Genomic DNA, 23,064 nt, shown 5'->3' with positions numbered 1-23,064 from the left:
ACACGCGGGCTCCCGGACATGATTTAATATCGCAGAAATAGAGTGAGGATTAAGTTAATACGAGATGTTCCTCAGGGAATGAAGAGTTCAGACCAGCGTCTCTCTGAGCAGTAGGAGATTCGTGGTGCCTTACTGGAAGTACCAATCGTGGCCTCATCCCCGTGAGAAGGGAGAAAGCTCACTCCTTACGTACTGTCACCGAGGGAGTGGACAGTCGATTTGGTGGCAACCACGGCAACTTGTAATGCCCTCCGTTCCAGCCACCATGGGACAGGTGGAGCCCACGCTCAGGGCATGACGGTGGCCAGGCGGCTGGGCCGACACCAAGCTCCTGCCCTCAAGAGCCGTGCAATCTCAGGAAGTCACTTGGTTTTGCTAGAGCCACAGATCCCACGTGAATAAGCCGGAATAAATAATAGTACCACAGCACCCGCCTCGTGAGGAAGGCAAAGGCCACGTGAGCGTTTAGGACAGTCTTGGCACGGGAGTCCTCTGCAGATGTTAACGCATACATGTGCCTACGCGTTGTTGAAAGTGTATTGCAAAGGGCCTCTTGGCCAAGAGCAGCGTGGTGTCTGTCCTTATCAGCTTTGTGCCGTAGCTGTCCTCTCTGGGGACGGCACCTCAGATCGGCTTTTGAGTAGGACACAGAGCAGGAGCCCACTCCGTCCAGTGATGCTCCTTCCGTGGTGGATGCCGAGCTCTGGGGTCTCTCAGGACAGGCTCCCACTCTCCCGGGAACCTCGCCGTGGGGCCCAGGTGCCACACGTGAGGAAGCCTGGGTGACACAAGGAGGCCATACGCGGGCTTTCCAGTCGCCCGCTGAGGCCCCGGGCGTCGCGGATGCCGTGCCGCAGAGACGTGAGCGTGTGCTGGCGTCATCTGTTCCACAGAAGGGGTGACCACACGCTGGCGAGGGAGGGCTTGGGGCGCCCCGGGCCCGTCACTGCCCCTGGGCCTCCACACCTGCACGAGGCCCCTGTCCCTGACCGAGCCCAGGCTCAGGCGGTGGACGGCCGGGGAGGGACACGTATCTCAGAGCCAAGAGGGGGCTCCTGTCCACTCACAGGTCGGCCCTAGGAGGGCACACTTGTGTCCGTGTTGCTGCTGTGTCTCGAATGCCCAGAACACCACCTGCACTTAGTAGGTGCTTGGAAAAAAAGTCTGAATTTGAATCAAGGCTAAGGGTGGACCAGAGTTGAGTAAGTACTTCCCAGGGCGTCCCTGGCGTTTCCCACATGCGTATGTGTGTGAACAGAAGGGTGTGGTCACCCCAGTGTCACCGAGGCTTTTTGGGAGATGTAACAAATAAACAGCAGGTGCCGGGACATCATGACATTTGCAGTTGTGAACCGGAATGGCTCAGCCCCGAAAGAGCTCCTGTGGGGGCCTCGCAGTCACAAGGGATGCCTTCCCCCAGGGGGCGCCCGGCAGGCGTGCCTGTCCTACAGGTTAACACGCTTCAGAAGGCGGCCCTGGGGAAACAAGGTCATCGGTCCTGCAGCAAAGACAGACCACAGGGCCCCCTGCATGGTCCCAGGGCCACAGGGTGCCATCTGCTCACATTGTGGGTCATCACAACCGGCACCAGAGGTGGAGGTCAGGGCTCCACGGGGCACAGGACGTCCACGGCAAAGAGCTATTCACCCAAATGTCAGCGGTGCCCAGGGGAGACCCCGTTCAAACTAGCCCGTCTGACTCACGGAAGCAGCCGTGCAAGGAGAGATGGTACAGCCCGGCTGAGGCTGGGGGCGTCCCGACGGGGGCGTCCAGGCGAGGAGGAAGCTCAGAGTGGTTTGGCCTCAGCTTACAAGCCATTACTTTAGGATCTAAAAATGTTTTCACACTACAGATGTTGCAAGATAATTAATGCAGCAATTAAAGCCTTTGGTTGTTGCTCCTGCCTCACTTTTGGTTCCAGTGTCTTCACGGAGCCGACTCCCTCTCTGCTCCTCACCGGCCACCGCGGCCTGCGCTGTCTGTCCTCGGGGCAGGGGCGCCTGGCCTTCCCAGGCCCCCTCGGCCCTCCCGGCGTGTCTGGTCCTCTCCCGGGCACACACGCTGCCTCTCAGTCCAAACACTTAACCTCTGAGATGACCCAGTTCACAAGAGCAGACGCATGAACCAGGCCCTGTGACAGCAGGGACACATGATGCCCTTCGGCCGGCCGGCTCCCGTGGGACGGCATCTGAGACCGCCGAAGCCCAAGCACCCTCCCCTCGTGACACGACAGCTCGCAGGCTAGTACTGGGCCAGGAGCCGCTCTGTCTTTAATTCTTACTGTCCCGCCAAGTAAAGGTAAAGATGAGTTAAGGTAAAGATCACCTATCAGTTAAAAACAAAGAGGCAACTGTAAATAACTAATTAAAACATTTTGTTTAATGTTGACTGATTTTTGAGAGACAGAGAGCAACAGAACACGAGCGGGGCAGGGGCAGAGAGAGAGGGGGAGGCCCAGAATCCGAAGCAGGCTCCAGGCTCTGACCCATCAGCACAGAGCCCGATGCGGGACTCGAACCCAAGAACCGCGAGATCATGACCTGAGCCGAAGTGGGACACTTAACCGATTGAGCCGCTCAGGTGCCCCAGATAACTAATTTCAAACAAAACATGATTCTTCGGAGATTTTCATAGTCTTAAAAATTAGTACTCTTAGGATCATTCCTATAATGCCTTTCTGATTTTCAAACCCACATGTGTTCAGTTATTTTGTTTTGAAATGGATTATTTTCTATATGTCAAAGCGACACAACTTAGAAAAGTCTCTAAAGTGTATCTGAACAGACCTGAAGATGTGCTAATTAAATGTATTTGTAGCTGTGTCATCGACGGAAAAATCGACGATTATTTTTCAGTCATGATGTATTAGAACTACATATCATCTCCAAATCTGTAAGACACACGGAAATCTGGCAATTACCCGCACAGCACAGCTGCAAATAACTGCCTCGAAGGTTTTTTAAAATTAAACTTTTAAGATTGCAGTGGCCCCGTGATGCCAGGCAGTGGCATCGTGCAAACTTGCAGGCCCGTCTCACGGCCAGGGTGTCATGTGGGCACTGACCCGGTCAGAACCCCAACCAGCAGGAGGCCCCTGATGCCCCCTCCCTCCCGCCCCTCCCTTACCCTGGACTCAGTTCGCCTGCCCCTCCCCTCCCCTGGACTCAGCTCCCCCTCCCCTCCCCTCCCCCGGCCTCTGCTCACCTGCCCCTCCCTGTCCTCCAGTCAAACCCCGGAGTGGCGTCTTGATGGGCCATTAGGAAGCCGTCCGGGACTGGCTCCCTTTGCTCGGCATCGGTCTCTGGAGGGTCATCCACGTTCCTCCTCCTCCTGGTGATCACTCGTGGCACGGAGGGGCCACAGTCTGTTAACCACCCACAAGTTGTGGCTTTCTTCCTCGTTCTTCTCTTTTTTAAATGTTTCTTTATTTGTTTTGAGAGACAGACAGAGAGAAAGAATCCCAAGCAGGCTCCTCAATATCAACCCAGAGCCAGATGTGGGGCTCCAGCCCACGAACCGTGAGACCATGACCTGAGCCACCAGCCGAGCCACCCAGGCACCCCTGATTTGGGGGAGTTTTAAGTCATTATTTCTGCAGGAACTTTCAGCCCCACCACTCTTCTCCCCTTCCGGGACTCCGACAGCATGAGTGTCGGATCTGGTTATGGTACCGCAGTCTCTGAGCCTCTGTCCATTTTATTTTTGGTCCGTGTCTTCGCTGCTTTTCAGGTTGGGCGAATGCGGTTGTTCTGCTCTGCGTCCACGACTCCTCTGTCCTTCCTGTTGGAGGCCGAATCCACCCACCGAGCTTCTCATATCACGTATTGTGTTTTTCTGTTCTAGAGTTTCCATTGCCTTCTTTTTTATGTCTTCTCTTCCTTCACTGAGACTTTCTATGTCTTTGCTGAGACTCTCTTTCCGTGTCTGCTTCAGGCATGTTTGTAACCACTTGTTGAAGCATTTTTACAGCAGCTGCTCAAATAATTCTGTCATCTTGGTGTTGGTGTCTGCTGATTGCCCCTCATTTGGTTTGCAATCTTCCCGGTTCTTGGTGTGATGACTGATTTTCCAGTGAAACCTGGAAACGCTGGGTTTTATGTTACGGGCTCTGGATCTTATTATAACCTCCTGCTGTAGCCGTTCGGGAGAGTAGAGTGAACACTCCCCACGTAGCCCATAAGATCACACACATAAATGCTAACAACGCACTTAGCCATCAGGGACCGGTCCTTCCCACCTGAGCCGTGTTCGCCAGAAGCGCCGATTCCTGAGGGGAGGCAGGCAGAGTCCGGGGTGGGATCTCGTGCTTTGTGTCCAGAAGGAGAGAGGCACTCCGGTGTGAACAGGCACACGGAAGGGACCTACCGCAGATGCCAAGAGTCTAGACACGGAACGACTCAGCTTCTTGTCAAACATTAGCAAATAGAGGCCGCGAGTCTGTAGTGACGCAGGAATAAAAGAGAAACAGAGAGGAGGGAAAAAACCTTCGCCGCCATCGGAGGGCGGGCGTCTGCACTGCGCCGGCTACCCAGCCTCCGAGAGGGGGACGTGGCTTTACCATGAGGACGTTTGGGCTCACCCCTTAATCCGGTAGCACAACTCAGCACGGCCATCCTGACACTATGTGCCTCGAACGTGACGCAACGTGCAGAGTGACTGGCACCACGGGCAGCCGTCTGGCTCTGCCCCGAGTACACACTCCGATCAGACACGTAGACCCACACCCCAGGGTCCAGAGAATACGGGGCGATAGAGAAACACCACACAGAGACGAGAGCAGAGGCCTTCCTGCAGAATGACTCCTGCATTCTTCACAGAGTCAGTGATGTGGGGGATCAGCCAGTGGGAGGAATGTTCTAGAATCAGGATGGCCTGATTCTCTTTGATGGAGTCAAAGTGATTGAGACATACCAAGCGATGAAGTTTATAAACCAGATTAATTTCATCCAAAAAAATCTATAAAAGACAGTGTTCGGACAATTGGGGAAATCTTCAGTGTTACGTGGTATTGTGGTTATGGAAAAGAGTCACCTTATTTTTTAGGAAATTCATACTTAATTATTCAGGGATAAATGTCTTGATTTCTGTAAGCTAGTTCCAGAACGGTTCATTATTTCATTTTATATGAACGCACACACGTTTCGTGGATGTACACACACATACATGGGTTTCCATCACACTACTCTTCCTACTTTGTGTATGTTTGAATCTCGGTGAGAAAAAACCTGGGGAAAAACAGCCAAAAGCAAAGCAAAACAAAACACAAACTCCAAACCGACCGAACGTAATTCTCGTGATGTTACTTTCTGGGTTGGGCATCCATACCCTTGACCGTCTGCTGTGGGTCACGAGGGTTTCCCTTTCTCTCTCGATCCCGCTCAGTCTGACGGATCCAGCCGCCACCTGCAGCCTTTGGATGGAGCCCGGGTCCGGGACACAGCGTGGCCCCAGGCCAAGGACCCAGCTGGGGTGCGCGCTCGTCTGCTGTGTCGTATGTCCGCTCCCGGGAACCCGTCGACGCACAACGCTGGTCTCTGACCAGACAGGACAGGTTAATCTCGTGAAAAGACATTCACACTGATCTGTCCCTTTCATTCGCGCAGCACACGTTGACCTGCGCAGCCTCTGTCCATCCGTGGGTCTCGGTGAAAGTGCACTTCTGCAACTGTTGTAGCCAGATCTGGGTTTCGTTCTCTCAGGTCCTGCTTTCTCACTCCCCAAACGCCACGCGGATGCGGGCGTTAAATTAGAATCACACGTGACACCGTCCGCCACAGGACCGGTCACGTCAAGGCGCAGCAAGAGACTCAGGTGAGACGTCAAGAGACCTGAGCTAGGCCCGGAGCCTGAGGCCCGCAGAGACACCACGGCAAAGGAAAGTCACAGGGTATCCCTCTCTGCCAAATTCTAAGGGACACGAAGCTTCTACCTTCCCTGAGGAGGGGGGAGTCCGGGCTCGCAGCAGGGGGGGCCCAAGTCTATATTCCGGCTCATGACGACCTGCCTCCCACGGGGCCGTGGGGAAGGGATGTCCCCTTGAGACCACGCTGAAACGACACGTCCAAATGCTGGAGGTTCCCTGCCAGCCGGGCGCTGTGCCCAGCAGGACTCTCGCCGCCCAGGCGGGGAAGCCGGGGGATGAGTCAGAGGACAGGGCTGGGAGACGCGTCCTGGCTGCGACGGCTGTGTATCTGGGGCCCGTCACCCGGATCCCTCAGGGTCCCAGAGTCCAGGTGGTAAACCCAGGGTCGGATGAAACTCTCTACCTCTCCTCCAGATTTAAGGTCTGTCAACGCCAGGTAAGAGTGGACGGCAAGGGAGCCGTGGTGTTTTGGAAAATAGCAGACTGGGGAGGAGGAAAGTAGCAGCAAAGACGGAAGAGGGGAGGGGCTCAAGCCCGTGAGGAGAGCCTGGGGGGCAGGCAGTGCAGGTGGGGGGGGTGTAGGTGAGGGACCCCCTGGGGGGGCAGGTGCGGGACCTTGGGGGGCACAGGTGAGGGAAGGGGTGTAGGTGAGGGACCCCGGGGGACAGGTGAGGGACCCCCGGGGGGCAGGTGAGGCAGGTTGGCACGGAGCTGGTTGTGAGCTATGACATCATCCCTTCTCCGGGTGGTGAGCACCCCAAATCCCCTTCAAGCCTTCAGTCTGGGATCTTGGGAGGGGCTGGAAGAATAAACAGTCCTGTGGGGGATGGGGAAGGCCGGAGCCTCGGGGACTCACAGGACAAAGGATGGGGCTGGGGGACAGCGGACACAGGCTCTCTGGGGGATCCCAGTCCATCCCGCTCTGCAGTTAAAACTCAAGCTGGCACCCTTGACCGCCTCCTGCCGGCCTTCCCGAGTAGCCCTGGGCTCCGGGGAGCCGTCCTGAGGGGACAGGTGTGCAAAGTGGCCTAGCTCAGGACACAGGTCATGGGCTGGCTCCTTCCTATCCCTCACCTAACCCCTGAGGAAATCAGTGCGTTTGTGGCATCGTATGGTAAGGTTCTTTAAATGAGATGGTTTCACCGAAAAGATCAGCCTCCCAGTTTTCTCGGGAGTGGGACGTTGGGGACAGGCACGCTTCTTACCTCCTGTCGGCTTCCCCGTGCGGGGGCTCATCCCAGGCGGCCCTTTGCAAATGCTGCCATCTCATCAGACCCCTGCCAGTGCTTCTCAGGTCCCTGAAACGACACGTCAAATCCCCCTTTAGGGCACGGCTTCTTGACCGTGGTTGGGTCATGAACTTGTCAGAGAATGTGACGACCACAACCCATCTCCTCGGATATAATCTACATCAGCACACACATAATCGTGGCTCGGCCTGGGCCCCCCCCGGCCCTGTGCGTTCCACCCAAGGTCATATGGACCGGCGTGCGGTTAGGACAGAGAAGCCGGGTCCTGGCTCCTCACCTCTCTCTCTGCACCTGGTGGCTTCTGACCTCCTCCCGGACGTCTGGGCACCGCCAGTGCTCGCCACATCCTACGCGCCCAGAGCGTCTCCTTCCTTCCCCCCGAGAACGAGCCGCCCCTGCATCGATGAAGCTGCTGGAACACAAGTCGCTGTAACCGGGGCGCCTGCTCCCCCTGCCTCGGTGTCCCCGGTCCAGCCGACCCCAGGTGTGCACCACGTCCCCTCCGGGTCAGCCATACCGCGGGGCCCCACGAGACCCGTGAGGGGCAGCCTGGGCCCCCCACCCGCGGTCCCATTAGTCTGCAAAGACAGACACACACGCCCTCGTATGTGCCTAACACACCCCTCTCTGCCCGGTGCCTATTTTTGAGAAGACGAGCTGCTCCAGTCCAATTGTAACTGCTAAATCTGTTTCAGCGTATAGGTAAGAGGATTATAATTAGCATACTTGTATGCAAATGTACTGTCAACTTCATTTTTCCTCTGAAGCAGCTATTTATGGGAGTATTTTTGCTTGTGGAGTCCAGAGAAGAGAGACTTCCCTCCGCCCACCACACTCCAAGCGAGCGCTGTGAGCAGCGGGCAGCGGACGGGTGGGCAGGGGAGTCGCCCATCTGCTCGCCGGTGCTTTCCGGGCCCGCAGCTTGCAGGAAACGCAGTCCTGGAGGGAGTGGCTGACACTCCTTCTAGCATTTCCCAAGTCCGCCCTGAGCACCTCTCACCCGCGGTGGGAACCTGTGCAGCCCCTCATCCGGGCAGGGGCTGGACCCTTGGCCCGTCCAGGGCACGGCCCTCAGGGCGCTTCTGCCCGTCCGTTTCTAGCCTGGCGGTGGTGCTACACACGACCCACGTGAAAACCCAGCTCCTTGAAGGCCGTGGAGACGTGTGAGAGCTGCTACCCTCAGCCACTGAGTCCCCTGCCCTGTCCCGGCCCGAGCCCCCGCTCCATCCGGACGCCACGGCCCTGGTGCGGCTTGGCCCTGGCTTCCGGGACAGAGCCACCGAAATAGCAGGGGAAATAATGGGAGCTCGGTTTGAACTTCCCATGGGTTCCGGTAGTTTCCCTGTTCCCGCCCTCTGCCCACGGGCACCCCCGGCACCAGACAGGCCGGGGTGGGGGCTGCAATCCGAGGGCACAGGGTCTGTTTCGGACAAGCCGCCAGGCTCCACTCTGGCTGCACGACCCCGGGGAGTCTCTGCCGAGCCCTCAGTGAGGGGTCCCCAGGCTGGTCCTCAGGCCTCTGTCGCGTCCCCATAAAGGACCAGCGGAGACCAAAGCGGGCCCCCCTCCCCACCCCAGTGACAGCAGGCACAAACGGCAAATCTCGCTGACCCCAACAGGAAGGGAGCAAATTTCCCAGATGATTTAATTTTACTTTTCAATCACGACAACTCTTAATTGGTAATTTCTTTCTCAAATCAATTTTATAAAACAAGCGATTAATCACTGCTCTGCCCCTGAAACAGAACGTAGCGCACATAATTCAACTTTCTGTGAGAAGCCGTGTGCACAGTTGTGAAGTTGCCTCGCCGTGGTGCCAACGGCACGTGTGCGGGTGGGGGGGGGGCACCGATGGCCCGATTTCTGAGTGGCCGTCATTTCCCCACAGAGGGGACAGCACGCCTCCACAGGGTCTGGTGCTGCCCACTTTTGCAAAAATAAGTCTTCACGTAAAGTCGGAAGCAGCAACCTTCACGTGGAGAACTCACCATCCAGGGTTCCCTCAGCCAGTGTGACGAGAACGCTGTCGCGCTTGCCCCGACTTTCGTGCGCCGACACCGCGGGGCCCCCCCTCGCTGCCAGGCTGGGGCAGATGCGGACCCAGGGGGCACGTCCCACAACCTGAGCCCACAGACCCACAACGTCCCCTTCAGGGAGCTTCCTTTCTGCGTCGCTTTCAAGACAATCTTTTCAAGCCTGGGCAACGATGGGGGGACAGTCGCGTCCTACGGGTTTGTGTGTGATGAGAGGGAAACCCCATGAAATGGTGATGTGATACGTCTACCTTTGTGAGTCGTCTGTATTGGCACGGACCACCCCGGTATTTGCTCTGGAAGCTGTGTGAGCCGGCAGCAGGGATGGTCAGAGCCTCCCCGTCGCCGGGCTCCCGTGATTCCCAAGCACTGAAACTACTTTCACGGTGGGCAGTTCTCCAACCGACAGCACGGAAGGGGCATTTTGTAAAACCACACGCTGGCTTATTCTCTGAAAACTGAGAGTGAACAGTAGTCTGTAACGTGTTGCTTTGAAAATAATCATGCTTAAGATTCTAGGATGGCAGGGGCGCCCGGGTGGCTCAGTCGGTTAAGCGTCTGACTTCAGCTCAGGTCATGATCTCACAGTCTGTGAGTTCAAGCCCCGCGTCGGGCTCTGCGCTGACGGCTCGGAGCCTGGAGCCTGCTTCCGATTCTGTGTCTGCCTCTCTCTGCCCCTCTCCCTCTCATGCTCTGTCTCTCTCACTCTCAAAAATGAATAAATGTTAAAAAAAATTTTTTAAAAAAAGATTCTAGGATGGTAGTCTTTTCTGGTCACTCAAACTTCTCCCCCGCCCCCCGCCTTTTTTAACCACATGACTATATTCAAAAAAATTTAACTTTTGAAATAGAATATAAAAAATCATGAGACACTTTGAAGTCTTCTATGCAAATAAGTCTGGAAACCTAGAGGAAATACAGACCGTCAAAACTGATCCCACGAGGGAGATGTAAACATGCCAATCACCACAGAGACAGAGGAAACAGAGAAAGTTATGAAGGAATTACCTAGCCTACGAAAAGTACCAAACCCAGATGAGTTCACTGGGAATTCTACCAAACCTCATAAAAGACCTGATAGTCCTGATGCTCTAGGAATTATTCCAGAGCATGGAAAACAAAGAAAACTTCTGATACTTAAGCCAAACATGATTAGTGCAAAGAAAGAAAACGATAGTCCAGTATCTCTCATGAATATCAATGCAAAAAATCTAAGCAAATATTATAAACAGAAAAAAACCCCAATGTGTCTTTAAAAAAAATACTAGAGGGGCACCTGGGTGGCTCAGTCGGTTAAGCCTTGATCTCTTAATCTTGGCTCAGGTCATGATCTCATGGTTCGTGAGTTTGAGCCCTGAGTCGGGCTCCGTGCTGACAGCACGGAGCCTGCTTGGGATTCTCTCTCTCCCTCTCTCCCTGCCCCTCCCCACTCTTGCGCGCACGTGTTCCCTCTCTCTGAAAATAAATAAATGAACTTAAAAAAAAATACTAGGAAAAGTGGAATTTATTCCAGGAATGCAGGACAGGTTCAATAGCATCATACACCATAAAAATAAATCTAAGGGGTAAAGAATCATCTGATTATCTCCATAGACACCAAGAAAGCCTCTTAACAATGTCAAGAAGCTGAGGAATATTTCATTAACACATAAACTACCACGTGAAAAGCCAGTCTCTGGTTCAGTATGAGAGGTGTTCCCAGAAAAAGCAAGGGAAGGACACCCGCTGTCTCTGAAATCACTCACCACCCTCCTTGAGGCGCGAACTAATGAAATCGCACAGCAACATGAATTAGAGGAGGGGGTAAGCGAAGGAGGGAAAGCCGTGTCCGCTTGGAGACGACAGCACGCTCGGAAAATTGCAGGGAACCAATGGTAAAACTTTAATGACGGAACAAAAGAACTGAGTGAGGTGGCAGGCCACAAAGCCAACAGTTTTCTTCACACACACAAGAAACAGAGGACGTGACGATCGAGAAGTCCATTTATGACAGCAACAGAAGAAAACCAAATACGTGGGAAAATGTTTCCCAAGGAATGTGTACAGCTTTTACAAGGAGCAATTGAAACACACTCCAGAAACACAAAAGGAGAGCGGAACACAGGGAGGGCATCCCTTGTTCTTGGACAGGACAACCCAGCATTTTACACAAAGAAGTTTTCTCCTAAGGTCGGTTTATACGTTCAATTCAATCCCAGTAAAAGGGCAAGCCTTTTATGGAGTCAGTCACATAACGCTATGATTCAGATACGCACGCGTCGTCAGGAACACTCTGAAGAAGAAGTTAGGAGAAAAGCCAACATATAAAGAACTCTTACAACTGAGGGACAAAGAACCACAAACCCCATGGAGAAACAAGGGAAAAAACACAAAAAGGCAATCCACAAAAAAGACAAAAATGGCTCTCAGACGTGTGAACAAATGTTGACGCACACTCATCGTCAGAGAAACAACAGTGCGACGTCATTTCTCGTCCGGGAGGCTTGAACGAGTTACAAAGCCAACCGCACGGCACCGTGAGGCCGCCTTGCAGGTGCAGCCCCCCGGAGCAGGTCTGCAGACAACCTCAGAGCGCGCAGCGCGGGTCCCCCGCAGCAGACATCGGAAACGCCCGTGCGGGGGAGGGACCGCACACACCTGGGGGTCCATACGTGGGGTGTTGCCGGGCGCAAAGGTCCCTAGACCTGGTGTGCGCTCCGGGGCAGGCCATGAGGCGAAACGCAAAGGGCAGAGGAAAACGCAGAGTGCGACACGCTTTGGGTGACACAGAGGTACGTGACAATACACACGTGTCTGACTACAGGAAGAAATTCGGGAGGGTGACCCCCTCCGAGCACCCTCTGCACGGCTATGACCCTTAGAAACATGGTGGTCTCCACAGCCCCTCAGATGCCACGAAATAAATGAGACTTCAGCTCACATGCCACATAAAGCACGACGTCACTGCGGCTGAGGAGGCGGGACCCGACCCGAGGAGCCGTGGGGACAATCCAGGGCAGTAAGAGCTGTGCACAGAGGGCCGGCTCAGGCCCGCACCTTCTCACGGGCTGACAACGGCCCTCTTCTCAGCCAAGGGGCAGGGGACAGGCTGAGAAGGCCACGCCAAGTGTGCTGTGGGGGCCTGGGCAGGGGCCTGGGACAGACGTCAGCAGGACGTGGGCACAGCCGAGGGAGGCTTCCAGCCCGGTCAGTGCGCAGGACGAGCGTCCACGGCCTGGTTGGGTCACTGTGTTCTCGTCAGGTGAGACGTGACATTAAGGAGACGGGTGAGAAGGCCCTGTACTAATTTTGCAGCTTTTCTGTAAGCCTGAAATAGTTCAAATAAAGCCTTTTTGTTTTTGGTTTTTTTAAATCTAACTCTTCTGCTTCAACCCTGGGGCACTGGAATGAAATGTCGTGAGTCTGCATTTGACCAGTTTTCCTGGAAACCTCACACCCTCCCCCAAATATTAGTGCTGGGAGTTTCGCACAGGCCAAACCTACCAGGATGTTCAGCCCACTTCTAGGGTGGCCTCTCAAAACCCCAACGGTGTTTTCTTTCCAGAAACAGAAAAAACCTATTCTAACATTCATGAGGAACATTGGGGACTCGGAATCGCCAAAATAACCTTGAAGAGAACAACAAAGTTGGAAGTCTTGCACTTCCCAACCTCCAAACATACCACAAAGCTACAGTAATCAAGAGTACGGCCCTGGCAGAGGCACAGACACACTGATGAGTGTCACGTACCAGGAAGTCCAGAAATAAGTCCTCACATCCGTGTTCTGCTGATTTTAGACAAGGGTGCCAACACCACTCAATGTGGAAAAAACAGTCTTGTCCGCAAATGGCACTGGCAAAACTGGGCGTCCGCATGCAAAAGGGTGAACTTAAATCCCTACCTCACACCATTGATAAAACTTAACTCAAAGTACATAAAAAATCTAAGTTTAAGAACTAAAACTATAAAACTCTTAGGGAAAAACACAGTGTGAAACCTTCACAGCTTTGGATTCGGCAGTGGTTTCTTAAACATGCCACAGAAGCACAGGCAACAAAAGGAAAAAATAGATCAATTGGGCTCTATTAACGACATTTGTTCTCCCATGGACACTATCAGCAAAGTGAGAAGATAGCCCACAGAAAATACGCAGAAAGTATTTCCCCATCACGTACTCAGTAAGGACTTAACATTGACAGTGTGCAAGAGCCCCCACAACTCCACAACAACAAAACAGCCCAGTTAGAAAACGGGCAAAGGACTGGAAGAGACATTTCTTCAAAGAAGACATACGTATGGCCAATAAATGCCCAAAAAGATGCTCACCGTCATTAGCTATTGGGGAAACGCAGATCACAGCCGCAATGACATTTCACCTGCCACCTCAGGGATGGCTAGGATCACAAAGACAGAAAGCAACAGGTGTGGGTAAGGATGTGGAGAGACCAGAACCCCGTGCACGGCTGGTGGGATGTAAAGGTGCAGCTGCTGTGGAAGAGTCTGGAGGGTCCTCAAAAATTAAACATAGAATTATAATATAACCATGCAATCCCACCCCTAGGTAATGCTTAAAATACTCGGAAGTAGGGACTCCAGCAGATACGTGTAAGCTAATGTTCACAGCGGCCTTATTCACACTCGCCAAAAGGTGGGAGCATCCTCCAACGGATGGATGGATAAAGACAATGGTATATTTGTACAATCTTCTGTGTTTTTTTCTTGAAGTTAAGAGAAGAAATGAAAAAATAATTACAGGGTAATTTAAATTAAACTACGTATTTTTACCAAAAAAAAAAAAAAAAAAGAAATAAAATGAGGTCTAAACATGCACTGGGATGTTTTCAGCCGCAAGAAGGAGGGAGGTACTGATCCGCGCAGCGACACGGAGAGACCGCGAAAACATTGTGCTGAGTGAGTAAGCCAGACACAGGAAGGACAGACGGCGCGTGAAATGGCTAGAAAAGGCAAAGTTATGGAGACAGAAAGTAGCTTAGAAGTTGCCAGGGAGGCTGGGGGAGGGAGGGGGACTTAGCGCTCGGTGGGCGCAGCGACACGTGCGGCCGACCACAGTCACTGCCGCCACATAGGAAAGTTTGGAACGGCTGCAACGGCAGCGTCTGCGTTCCGCAGGGTGGACAGCGCTGGCTCTGGCCCTGCCGGCCGACCGTGAGCCGCACGCCTACGTCCACCTGCAAGGTTGCGAGCGTCCGTGTGGCCACGTGCCGTGACGCAGGGTGGAGGACGCGCCGTCCAGGGGCATCGGCCTGCCCGGCATCCCTCCGCAGACTTCTTCCACGGCCTGCGTCCTGTGGGCGCGTGGTCTGAGCCCCTGCCTCCCGGCACGGCCGCTGCCCCTCCCCGGCCTTGCGGGCTAAGGGCTCAGTCCCACCCCAGGGCTGCACGGCCAGCTTCCCCACCAGGGCCGCGGGCACCCAGCTGCTCCCTTCCTCTGTCTTTCGTTTCCTTCAGCTCCTTGCTGTCACAGGCGCCTCGGTTTGTCATCTGACACACCGGAGCGTCTACCCTGGCCAGGTGCCGGGCCGGGCCCCGGGCTCTGAGAGGCCGGACCGCTTGTCCTCAGTGATGGCAGCCAGACCCCGGGGCCACGGCGGGCCACGGCTCGGTGCAGCCAACTGGGGCGCCGTTTTCAACGGCAAGGTCGCCAGAGGCCCACCTCGGGGCAACTGGGGAGCGGCCCTCCCTGCAAAGCATCCGCAAGCTCGGCGCTGCAAGGAAGGTGCCTTCCAGCCGCTTCTTCCAGGAGGCGTTTCCCCGTCTCGGACACAAGGAGCTCGGGGCGGGAGGAGCTGCTCCTTGGAGACACAGAGCTGATCTGGAGCGCGTCTCCCTGACATAAAGCTACTTAACTGCTCCTGAAGGCACCCTGCACCCTCCGAGGCGCCATCAGGACGGCGAAGGGGCCTCCAGGCAGATTGCCTCAGAAAACAACATTTTTAAAAGAAATTCTGCTTTCTGTCAGCAGAGCGAAGGCTCCCCCGCCTTCACGTTTATCTCCAGCTGCTACAGTTCAAAACGAGTCAAATGAAGCCAACGTCCCGGTCCCGCAAAGTCGTCAGGGCCCCGGCAGCCCGGAGTCGCGGGTGTGCCGTCCCAGCCCTTCTTCAACAGCGTGGCACCTCACCTGCCAGAGGCCGCGGGGGTCAGGGCGGGCCACGGGGTCGGTGACTACCACCGCTTCTAACGACAGCGATACCTTCCTGGAAAACACCTGTGCCGCTTACGTGTTCTCCTCCAGGAAGTCAGTCCTATGGTGGCACCGGGGCGCTAGTGATAAGGAGCCGGGGGGAGGGGGGGGGAGGCGTCCCGACTGCTGTCCTCAACTCACCGGACAGGTCCAGGTTGGGGGAGGGGGTCCGTCCATGTTTTCAAAGCTTGGGGGACCTCGTGGCAGAAGCAGAGTGAGGGAAGCTGGACAGCAGAGGCCCCAGGAAGCAGGTATGTGTGGGGCGCGGCCCTGGACCCTGCAGAGCCCAGGCCGTTGTAAGTGAAAGACGACTGCACGTATGATCGCATCAAACAGGATAAAATACTTAGGAATACACCTGACCACGGAGGTGAGTTTTCTGTGAAAACTACCAAGGCTGCCGGATGAAATTAAAGATCACACAGCTACTAGGAAGTACACCCTGGGGTGCGTGGAGGGCTCAGTCGGTTAAGCGTCTGACTTCGGCTCGGGTCGTGATCTCACGGTTCGTGGGTTCGAGCCCCGCGTCGGGCTCTGTACTGACAGCTCAGAGCCTGGAGCTGCTTCGGATTCTGTGACTTCCTGTCTCTCTGCCCCTCCCCTGCTCATTCTCTCTCTTTCTCTCTCTCTCTCTCTCCCTCTCTCAAAACATAAATAAATAAACATCAGAAAACAGTCAGAAAAAGAGGACGTACACCCCACGTTCCTGTACTGGAAGACTTACTGGACGAAGGTGTCTACACCACCCAGAATGACCTGGAGACCCAGTGCAGCCCTATCAAAGTCCCAACAACACGTGTTTGCAGAAACCGAAGAAATCTATGTGAGATCTCTAAACAGCCGAGACAGTCTTGAAAACAAACCACGTTGGATGCCTCACACTTCCTGATTTCAAAGCCACCACAAGTAGAGTTCTGCTGGCATCGAGACAGACTCACGGACCAAAGGGTTAGAGCAGAGAGCCCAGAATGAAGTCACCGTGCGTGGTCACGGATGCTGGTGAAGACACCGAGGCCATCCACTGGGGAGAGGACGGTCTTTGACAAATGGCGCTGGGAACGCTGGACGTCCACGTGCAAAGAAAGGGGCTGGACCCTCGCCGCGCGCCAGACTGAAGAACTGACTCAACACAGACCAATGGGCTGAATGTAAGAGCCAAACCTTAAACCTCCTAGAAGGAAACAGTGCCTTCACGACACTGCGTTTGGTGATGAGCTCTCGGAGAGGACACGAAAGGCACAAGCAACAAAAGAAAAAATCCACTAATTGGACTTCCTCAACCCTAAACCATTTTGTGGACACACAACAGTATCAACAGTGGAAAGGCCCACAGATCAGATTGAAGGGAGAAAGTGTTTTCAAACCATATATCTGATCAAGGATTAATATCCAGAATACTCCATGTATCCAGAGAACACAGCAGCACCAACAAAACAATTGTAAATGGGCAAAGCATTTGAATAGACGCTTCTCCAAGGAAGATACCCAGATAGCCGATAAGCATGCGAAAAGATGCTCTAACAACGTTAATCACTAGAGAAATGACGCCATCCACACCCTCTAGGAGGGCCGTTCTAAGAAAACACACAGAACGTAACAAGCGTTCGCAAGGAAGCGGAGGCCTGGGGCCCTGGGAGCCAGGGTCCAGTAAGTCCACCTCTGGGCATCTGCCCCAAGATGCAGTCAGACATTTGTACACCCACGTTCACAGCAGCGTCACTCACAACAGCCGGAAGGTGGAAACAGCCCACGTGTCCGTCAGCGGGTGAATCGAGAGCAGAGTGCGGTCTATCCGTCTGCTGGAATATTATTCAGCCTCAAAGAGGAATGAGATTCTGACCCCTGCAGAAATTCACGAGCCTCGACGACGCCGTGCTGAGTACAACGAGCCGGTAACGAGAGGCGCACTGAGGTGCCGACACCCGGGCAGGGTCTGGGGCGGGGGCGGCGCGCTGCCATTTAACGTGCTTGGATGAGAAAGGTCCAGAGACGGATGGTGACGGCCGGACAACAGCGTGAATGTATTCCCGCCCCCGAACCGCCCTTTAGAGGCAGGTGAGCGGCACCTGTCACGTGATGTGTATTTTACCACAGTAACAACCCTCCAAAGCCGTGTAGTTGCTTGTGGCCTTGTCACCGAGTCGTCCAGATTACAGGGATCACAAAGAAAGCGCCGTTTACATGTCCAACACACCCCACGTGGAGTCCTGAAGCCACCCTGGCTACACCTCATCACCCTCCTCTTGGCCACACTTGGCACGAGGAACCCCCCAAATTCTCAGGTGAAGTGCCCTCCTCAGGAGGCTCGCTCAGAATTTCCCGAACAGACCACAGACGGCTGACGCACACACGGGAGTCCCCGGAAATAACCCCTCTCTCCTCTGTGGCCAGGCGCCCCCCTGGCACCCACCCCGCCGAGACCCACTCCTCGGCCCGTGGTCTGTGGTAGCTGAGGGGCGTCAGGGGGCCACAGGCGGCCACGGGCCTCTCCCGGGAGGGGCTGGGAGCCCAGAGGCGGAGTCAGGGTTCAAGAAGATCCCGAGGCCGTAGGGGCCATCCGGGCACACCACTTCCAGCCTGGCTGTCTGCAGAGGACGTCAGCTTTGGGTCCCCGAGGCTCCCCTCACGGCCATCCGTCTCGCTGAGATGCCCTCCCTTCCTGCCCCAACTCTGTCCACAGCCGGTCTTGCTCCTGCTCTGGGTGGAGCCACACTCAGAGGTAGGACACCTGCCCAGGAACCCGGGTTTTAACACGTGAACAACTTCTCCGCTGACTCCTCAGTGATCAGGTCACAACCAGCCGTGTTCCTTTCCGATTATTCGGGGTTCTCTTACCTCTCCTCAGTTCGGATGGTCTCCTAAGCTGGTGATGGCGTTTGCTGTGAAGAGTCAGGGTGACGGGTTGCCGGGTGGGGAGGAGGAAGGAGCCCCGGCCCCTCCAGCTTCTCCGAGGCTCTGGAATGCAGGAGCACCTGGCATGGGCGGGCATCCCTCTGTGCTGGGGTCCTCGCCCCGTGCACGCCCTCTGGGGTGACGGGAGCTCTCGCTCCGAGAGCTTCCTCTTCGTGGCCTCTTGCAGGGTGGCCGGCTTGTGGGTCCCGGGGTAGGGGGGTGGGCTGCCCCCCCTTCAGGGTCAAGGATGAGGCCTCGAGAGAGATGGGGAAGGTGGTGGGGGTCCAGGAGCCCCAGGGCAGGGGAGGCTGTGGACACGATGATGGGGAAGGGCAGAGGACGGGGCATCCCAGAAAGCTCTGTGCCCACCCAGTACCTGCTGACCCTCAAGTATGTGACGGCCTGTGCGACACCTGTGCGGGACCCCTGGGCGTGACGACCGTGGCTTCAGGGAGCCAAAGAGCCACTGGAGCTGGGTTACTGCCCACCTGCCCGCCCCCAGGCATCTGCTGGGTTCAGGAATAAAATCCGCAAATTCTGTATGTGTGACGGCTGTGTTTTTGCGGTCCTTGCTTTCTCTCCTCATGGTGGCCGGACTGTCCCTCCGCTCACTCACATGCTGGCCCTGCTGATGCATGCATGGCCTTACTCAAGTCAGCAAACGTTCCTGTGGGAACGTCTCGCTCCCACACCGTCTACGTCTAGCTAACGCCCAGCATGGCGACTGACCCGGGGGCCACCCAGGGGTGGGGCCCCCCAGCAGATACGACACTCTTCTCTGTTCTTTTAGCCACAAGAAGGGTATGTTCTGGTTTTTCTTATTCTTCTCTACATTCATTCGCCTAAATGAGTCTTAGACGTTTAACTTCACAAAAAATAATGCTCTGATTATAAAAGTAACCCATGGGAAAAATGGGAAATCACACAGTAGAGTAAAATAGAAGGAAAAGAACACCTTTAACCCCAGCGCCCCAGACAGCCGTGGGAACCTGGGCCTTCTTCCTCGTGGCTGGCTGACTCCGTATATGGGCCTCGGGGGCTCTGGGTCAAGGGCAGAGAGGGGCGGGGCTGCACACTGGGAGGACGGGTCGCCACAGCAGGAAAGCCCCTGGGGCAGGAGTTCGAGCGTCCTCAGATTTGTGTCCAGGGCTCTGCTCTTTCCTCCCTCCCCAGAAGAAGTCAACAGTCAAAAAGGTCGAGCAAGACCTGCGAGGACAAGTTTGGGGTCCGTGCCGTCTGGTTGGACGGCCATGGAGTGTGATGATGTCCACGCTTCTGGTAAACGGTGGTTCTCTCACTGACACTGGGAATCCAGTGTAAACATGGCACTGGGGCTTCTTCGACGCCATTAGAAGCCACTCCGCCACATTCGTCTACACCGCTGGCGAGCGTGTTTACAGAAAGCGTGCATACTGTCTCAACCCGAGGATGCGTCATGACTTACTTCGGCGAGTGGACAGTATTTCAATACTAACCTACAGTCAGACACTGTGAACGCGCCCGCGCTTGTCCTGAGACGCTTTCCTCATCCCAACTAAGTGTCTCTATATTAGCATTTACAACAGCCCCCGTGTCCACCGTCCCCTTCAAATTCAATCCAACACCCACAGGTGACTTTCAAGGTGACACATTTGCCCAGAGCTTTTACTAAACCTTTCTATGAAATCTTTGCATACACATTCTGAAGATAAAACTTACTTTGAAATATCTGTGGCTTCATATGCAATTGAAGCACTAATACAAGCACATTCTGCGTGCCCCTTACCTAGTTCCCCCGTGTTAAAACCACCGGGATGTTGACACTGATGCCCCATATGCGGGACGTGCATCCTGACACCCAGGTCCCTCCCTGTCCCCGCCTCCATAACCCCTGGCAACTGCTAATCTGTTTCCCATCTCTGTAATTTGTCATTTCGAGAGTATTATATAAATTGGAATCGTTAGATGATCATTTAGAGATTCACATATTTTATTCAGCATAATTCCCTGAAGATTCATCCAAGTTGTTGGGTGTGTTAATAGTTTACTTCTTGTGGCACCCGGGTGGCTCAGTTAGTTGAATGTCTGACTTTGGCTCAGGTCATGATCTCACAGTTCATGAGTGTGAGCCCCACATGGGGCTCACTGCTGTCAGCAGAGATCCCGTTTCAGATCCTCTGTCTCCCTCTCTCTCTGTCCCTCCCCCACTCACTCGCTCTCTGTCTCTCAAAAACAGACATTGAAAAAAAAATTGTTTACTCCTTCTCACTGCTGAGTACTGTGTCGTGTGAGGACGTCTGTGGTGTAAGCATTCCCCCATAGAGGGACATCGGGTTGCGTCCGGTTTTCGACTATTACAAACAGCACTACTATAAACAGTTGTGTACAGGTTTTTGTGTGAATAGAAGTTGTCATTTCTCTGGGATAAATGCCCAGGAGTGTAACCACGGGGTCATGTGGTAGTTCCGTGATTGATTAGAAATGGCCAAACTATTTTTAGAGTGATCATATCATTTTCCATTCCTATCAGCAGTGTATGAGAGATCATTTCTCTACATCCTCACCAGTATTGGAGTTTATTTTTATTTCAGTCACTTTGATAAGTGTGTGACGATAACCTCTTTATGGTTTTAATTGCATTTCACTAATAGCTAATGATGTTGGACACCTCTCCATGTGCTCATTTAACATCTGTATATCGTCTTCAGTGAAACATCTTTTCATATATTTTGTTCATTTAATTGCATATTTTGTGTTTTTTTGGGGGGGGTGGATTGCTATTGAGTTTTGAGAGTTCTTTTTATATTACAGATTTTGGTCCTTTATTGGATGTGTGGTTTGCAAATATTTTCTCTCACTTTAGCTTTTCCTTTCATGCTCTTAAATGGTCCTTTGAAGGGCAGTTTTTAATTTTCATAAGGTCAGATTTATCAAGTCTACTTTTCATGGATCATGCATTTGGTGTCAAGTCTATCGCTTATTTATTTTTGAGAGAGAGAGAGGCAGAGCGCGAGCAGGGGAGGGGCAGAGAGAGGAGACACAGAATTTGAAGCAGACTCCAGGCTCCGTGCTGCCAGCACAGAGCCCGACACGGGACTCGAACCCACGAACCGCGAGATCATGACCTGAGCCGAAGTCAGACGCTCAACCGACTGAGCCACCCAGGCGCCCTGGTATGAAGTCTAAAAACGATTTGCCTAACCCTAGATCCAAATGGTTTTCTCTCATTTTTTTCTAAAAGTCTCATAGCTGTAGGTTTTACATTTAAATTTATGATGCATTTTTAAAAATATTTATTTATTTATTTTGAGAGAGAGAGAGAGTGGGGGAGGGGCAGAGAGAGAGAATCCCAAGCAGGCTCCATGCTGTCAGTTGTGGAGCCCCACCTGGGGCTCGATCTCACAATTGTGAGCTCATGAGCCGAAATTAAGGGTCAGACACTTAACCGAGGTTAAGTATGAGGTTAGGTATGAGGTTCTTTTTTTCCCCACCTGTGGATGACCAGTTGCTTAACTGTCATTTGTCGTGACCCGACTCTGCTTCCTCCACTGACCTGGCTTTGCAGCTTTGTTACAAATCAGTTGGACATACTGCTGTGGGTCTGTATTCTGTTCCTTTGTTCTGTGCATCTGTCTGTCTCTCTGCCAGCATCACATGGTTCTGGCTCCTGGATCTATATAATGAACATTAATACTGGGTAGTGAGACCCGGTTTTCAAGATTGTTTGAGCTATGTTGGAGCTCACACCTTTCCATATGAATTTCAGAATAAGCTGCCTATGTGTACAAAAATTCTTGTGATTTTGATAGAAACTTTATCAAATCCACAGATCAATTTGAGGAGAAGAGACAAGTAGACTATATAGGGTCTTCCAATCCATGAACATGGTATATCTTTTCATTTGTTTAGGTGGTTTGGGGGGTACGTGCCTTGGAATTTTCTACACAGATAATCATACTATCTGCAAAGAGGAAAAGTTCTATTTCTTCCTTTCCAACCTATACCATTTTTGTTTCCTTTTCCTGTTTTACTTACCTTCCAGTACTAGGTTGAGTAACAGTGGTGAGGATGGACAGTTTTGTCTTGCTCCTGATCTTAGGGGGAAACATTCAGCCTCTTGCCATGTGTATGCTGTTAGCTTTAGGCTTTTTGGAGATGCTCTTTATCTGGTTAAATATCTATTTCTAGTTTTCTGAGAGTTTTCATTACAGGTGGGTGTTGGACCTTATCAAATGCTTTTTCTGCACCAGCTGATCTGATTGTGTATCTCTCCTGTGGATGTGGTGGATCACACTGGTTGATTTTTGAATACTGAGCCAGCCCTGCACACCTGGAGTAAATCTCACCTGGTCCAACAGCTTTATACATTGCTAGAGAAATCTGCTAATATTTTGCTTACGATTTTGTGTCTAAGTTCACGAAAACTACTGATCTGTAGTTCCTTTTCTGTGCTGTCTAGTGTGGTCTCCAGGTAATGCTAGCCTCAGAAAGTGAGTTAGGAGTTCCCTCCTTTTTGTTGAATGTTTGATAGAATTAAGTCGTCTTCAAATGTTTGGTAGAATTTTCCAGTGAGACTACCTAGGCTTGAATATCTCCTTTCTTAGGAGTCTTAAAAGAATTTATTCCATTTTGTAAGTTGTATTAAGACTGGTGGGGGCCCGTTTCAGCCCAGGGACAGGGTAGCCACGCAAGGCTGACTGAGTGAGCGGTGCAGGACTAGTCTGGCCCAAATGCAGGTGCCTACCTGGGGCACAGACCCTGGCCACGCGCTCAGGATCCCCCATGACCCCTGCAGGCTGGGTGCCCACAGTGGCGGACGAGGAGTTTGAAGCCCAGAGCAGTGAAGGAGGCAGGGAGGAAG

At 53.4% G+C, this 23,064-nt stretch overlaps 1 protein-coding gene across 1 annotated transcript in view; it reads right to left on the bottom strand.

Annotated features, from left to right (window-relative positions):
- The window catches only part of KCNG2 (potassium voltage-gated channel modifier subfamily G member 2), a 69,473-nt gene that overhangs the window by 37,178 nt on the left and 9,231 nt on the right, over positions 1 to 23,064 (bottom strand). The window contains exon 2 of the mRNA XM_086683293.1: positions 7,069 to 7,161. The gene's annotated coding sequence lies outside the window, so the exon portion shown is untranslated. The remainder of the gene's footprint in view (positions 1 to 7,068; positions 7,162 to 23,064) is intronic.

This window comes from Puma concolor, chromosome D3, assembly GCF_028749965.1.
Source record: "Puma concolor isolate L17-30 chromosome D3, mPumCon1.1.hap2, whole genome shotgun sequence".
Classification (NCBI taxonomy): domain Eukaryota; kingdom Metazoa; phylum Chordata; class Mammalia; order Carnivora; family Felidae; genus Puma; species Puma concolor.
The sequence above is the reverse complement of the archived record's forward strand: the minus strand, read 5'-3'. Positions and strand labels throughout refer to the sequence as shown.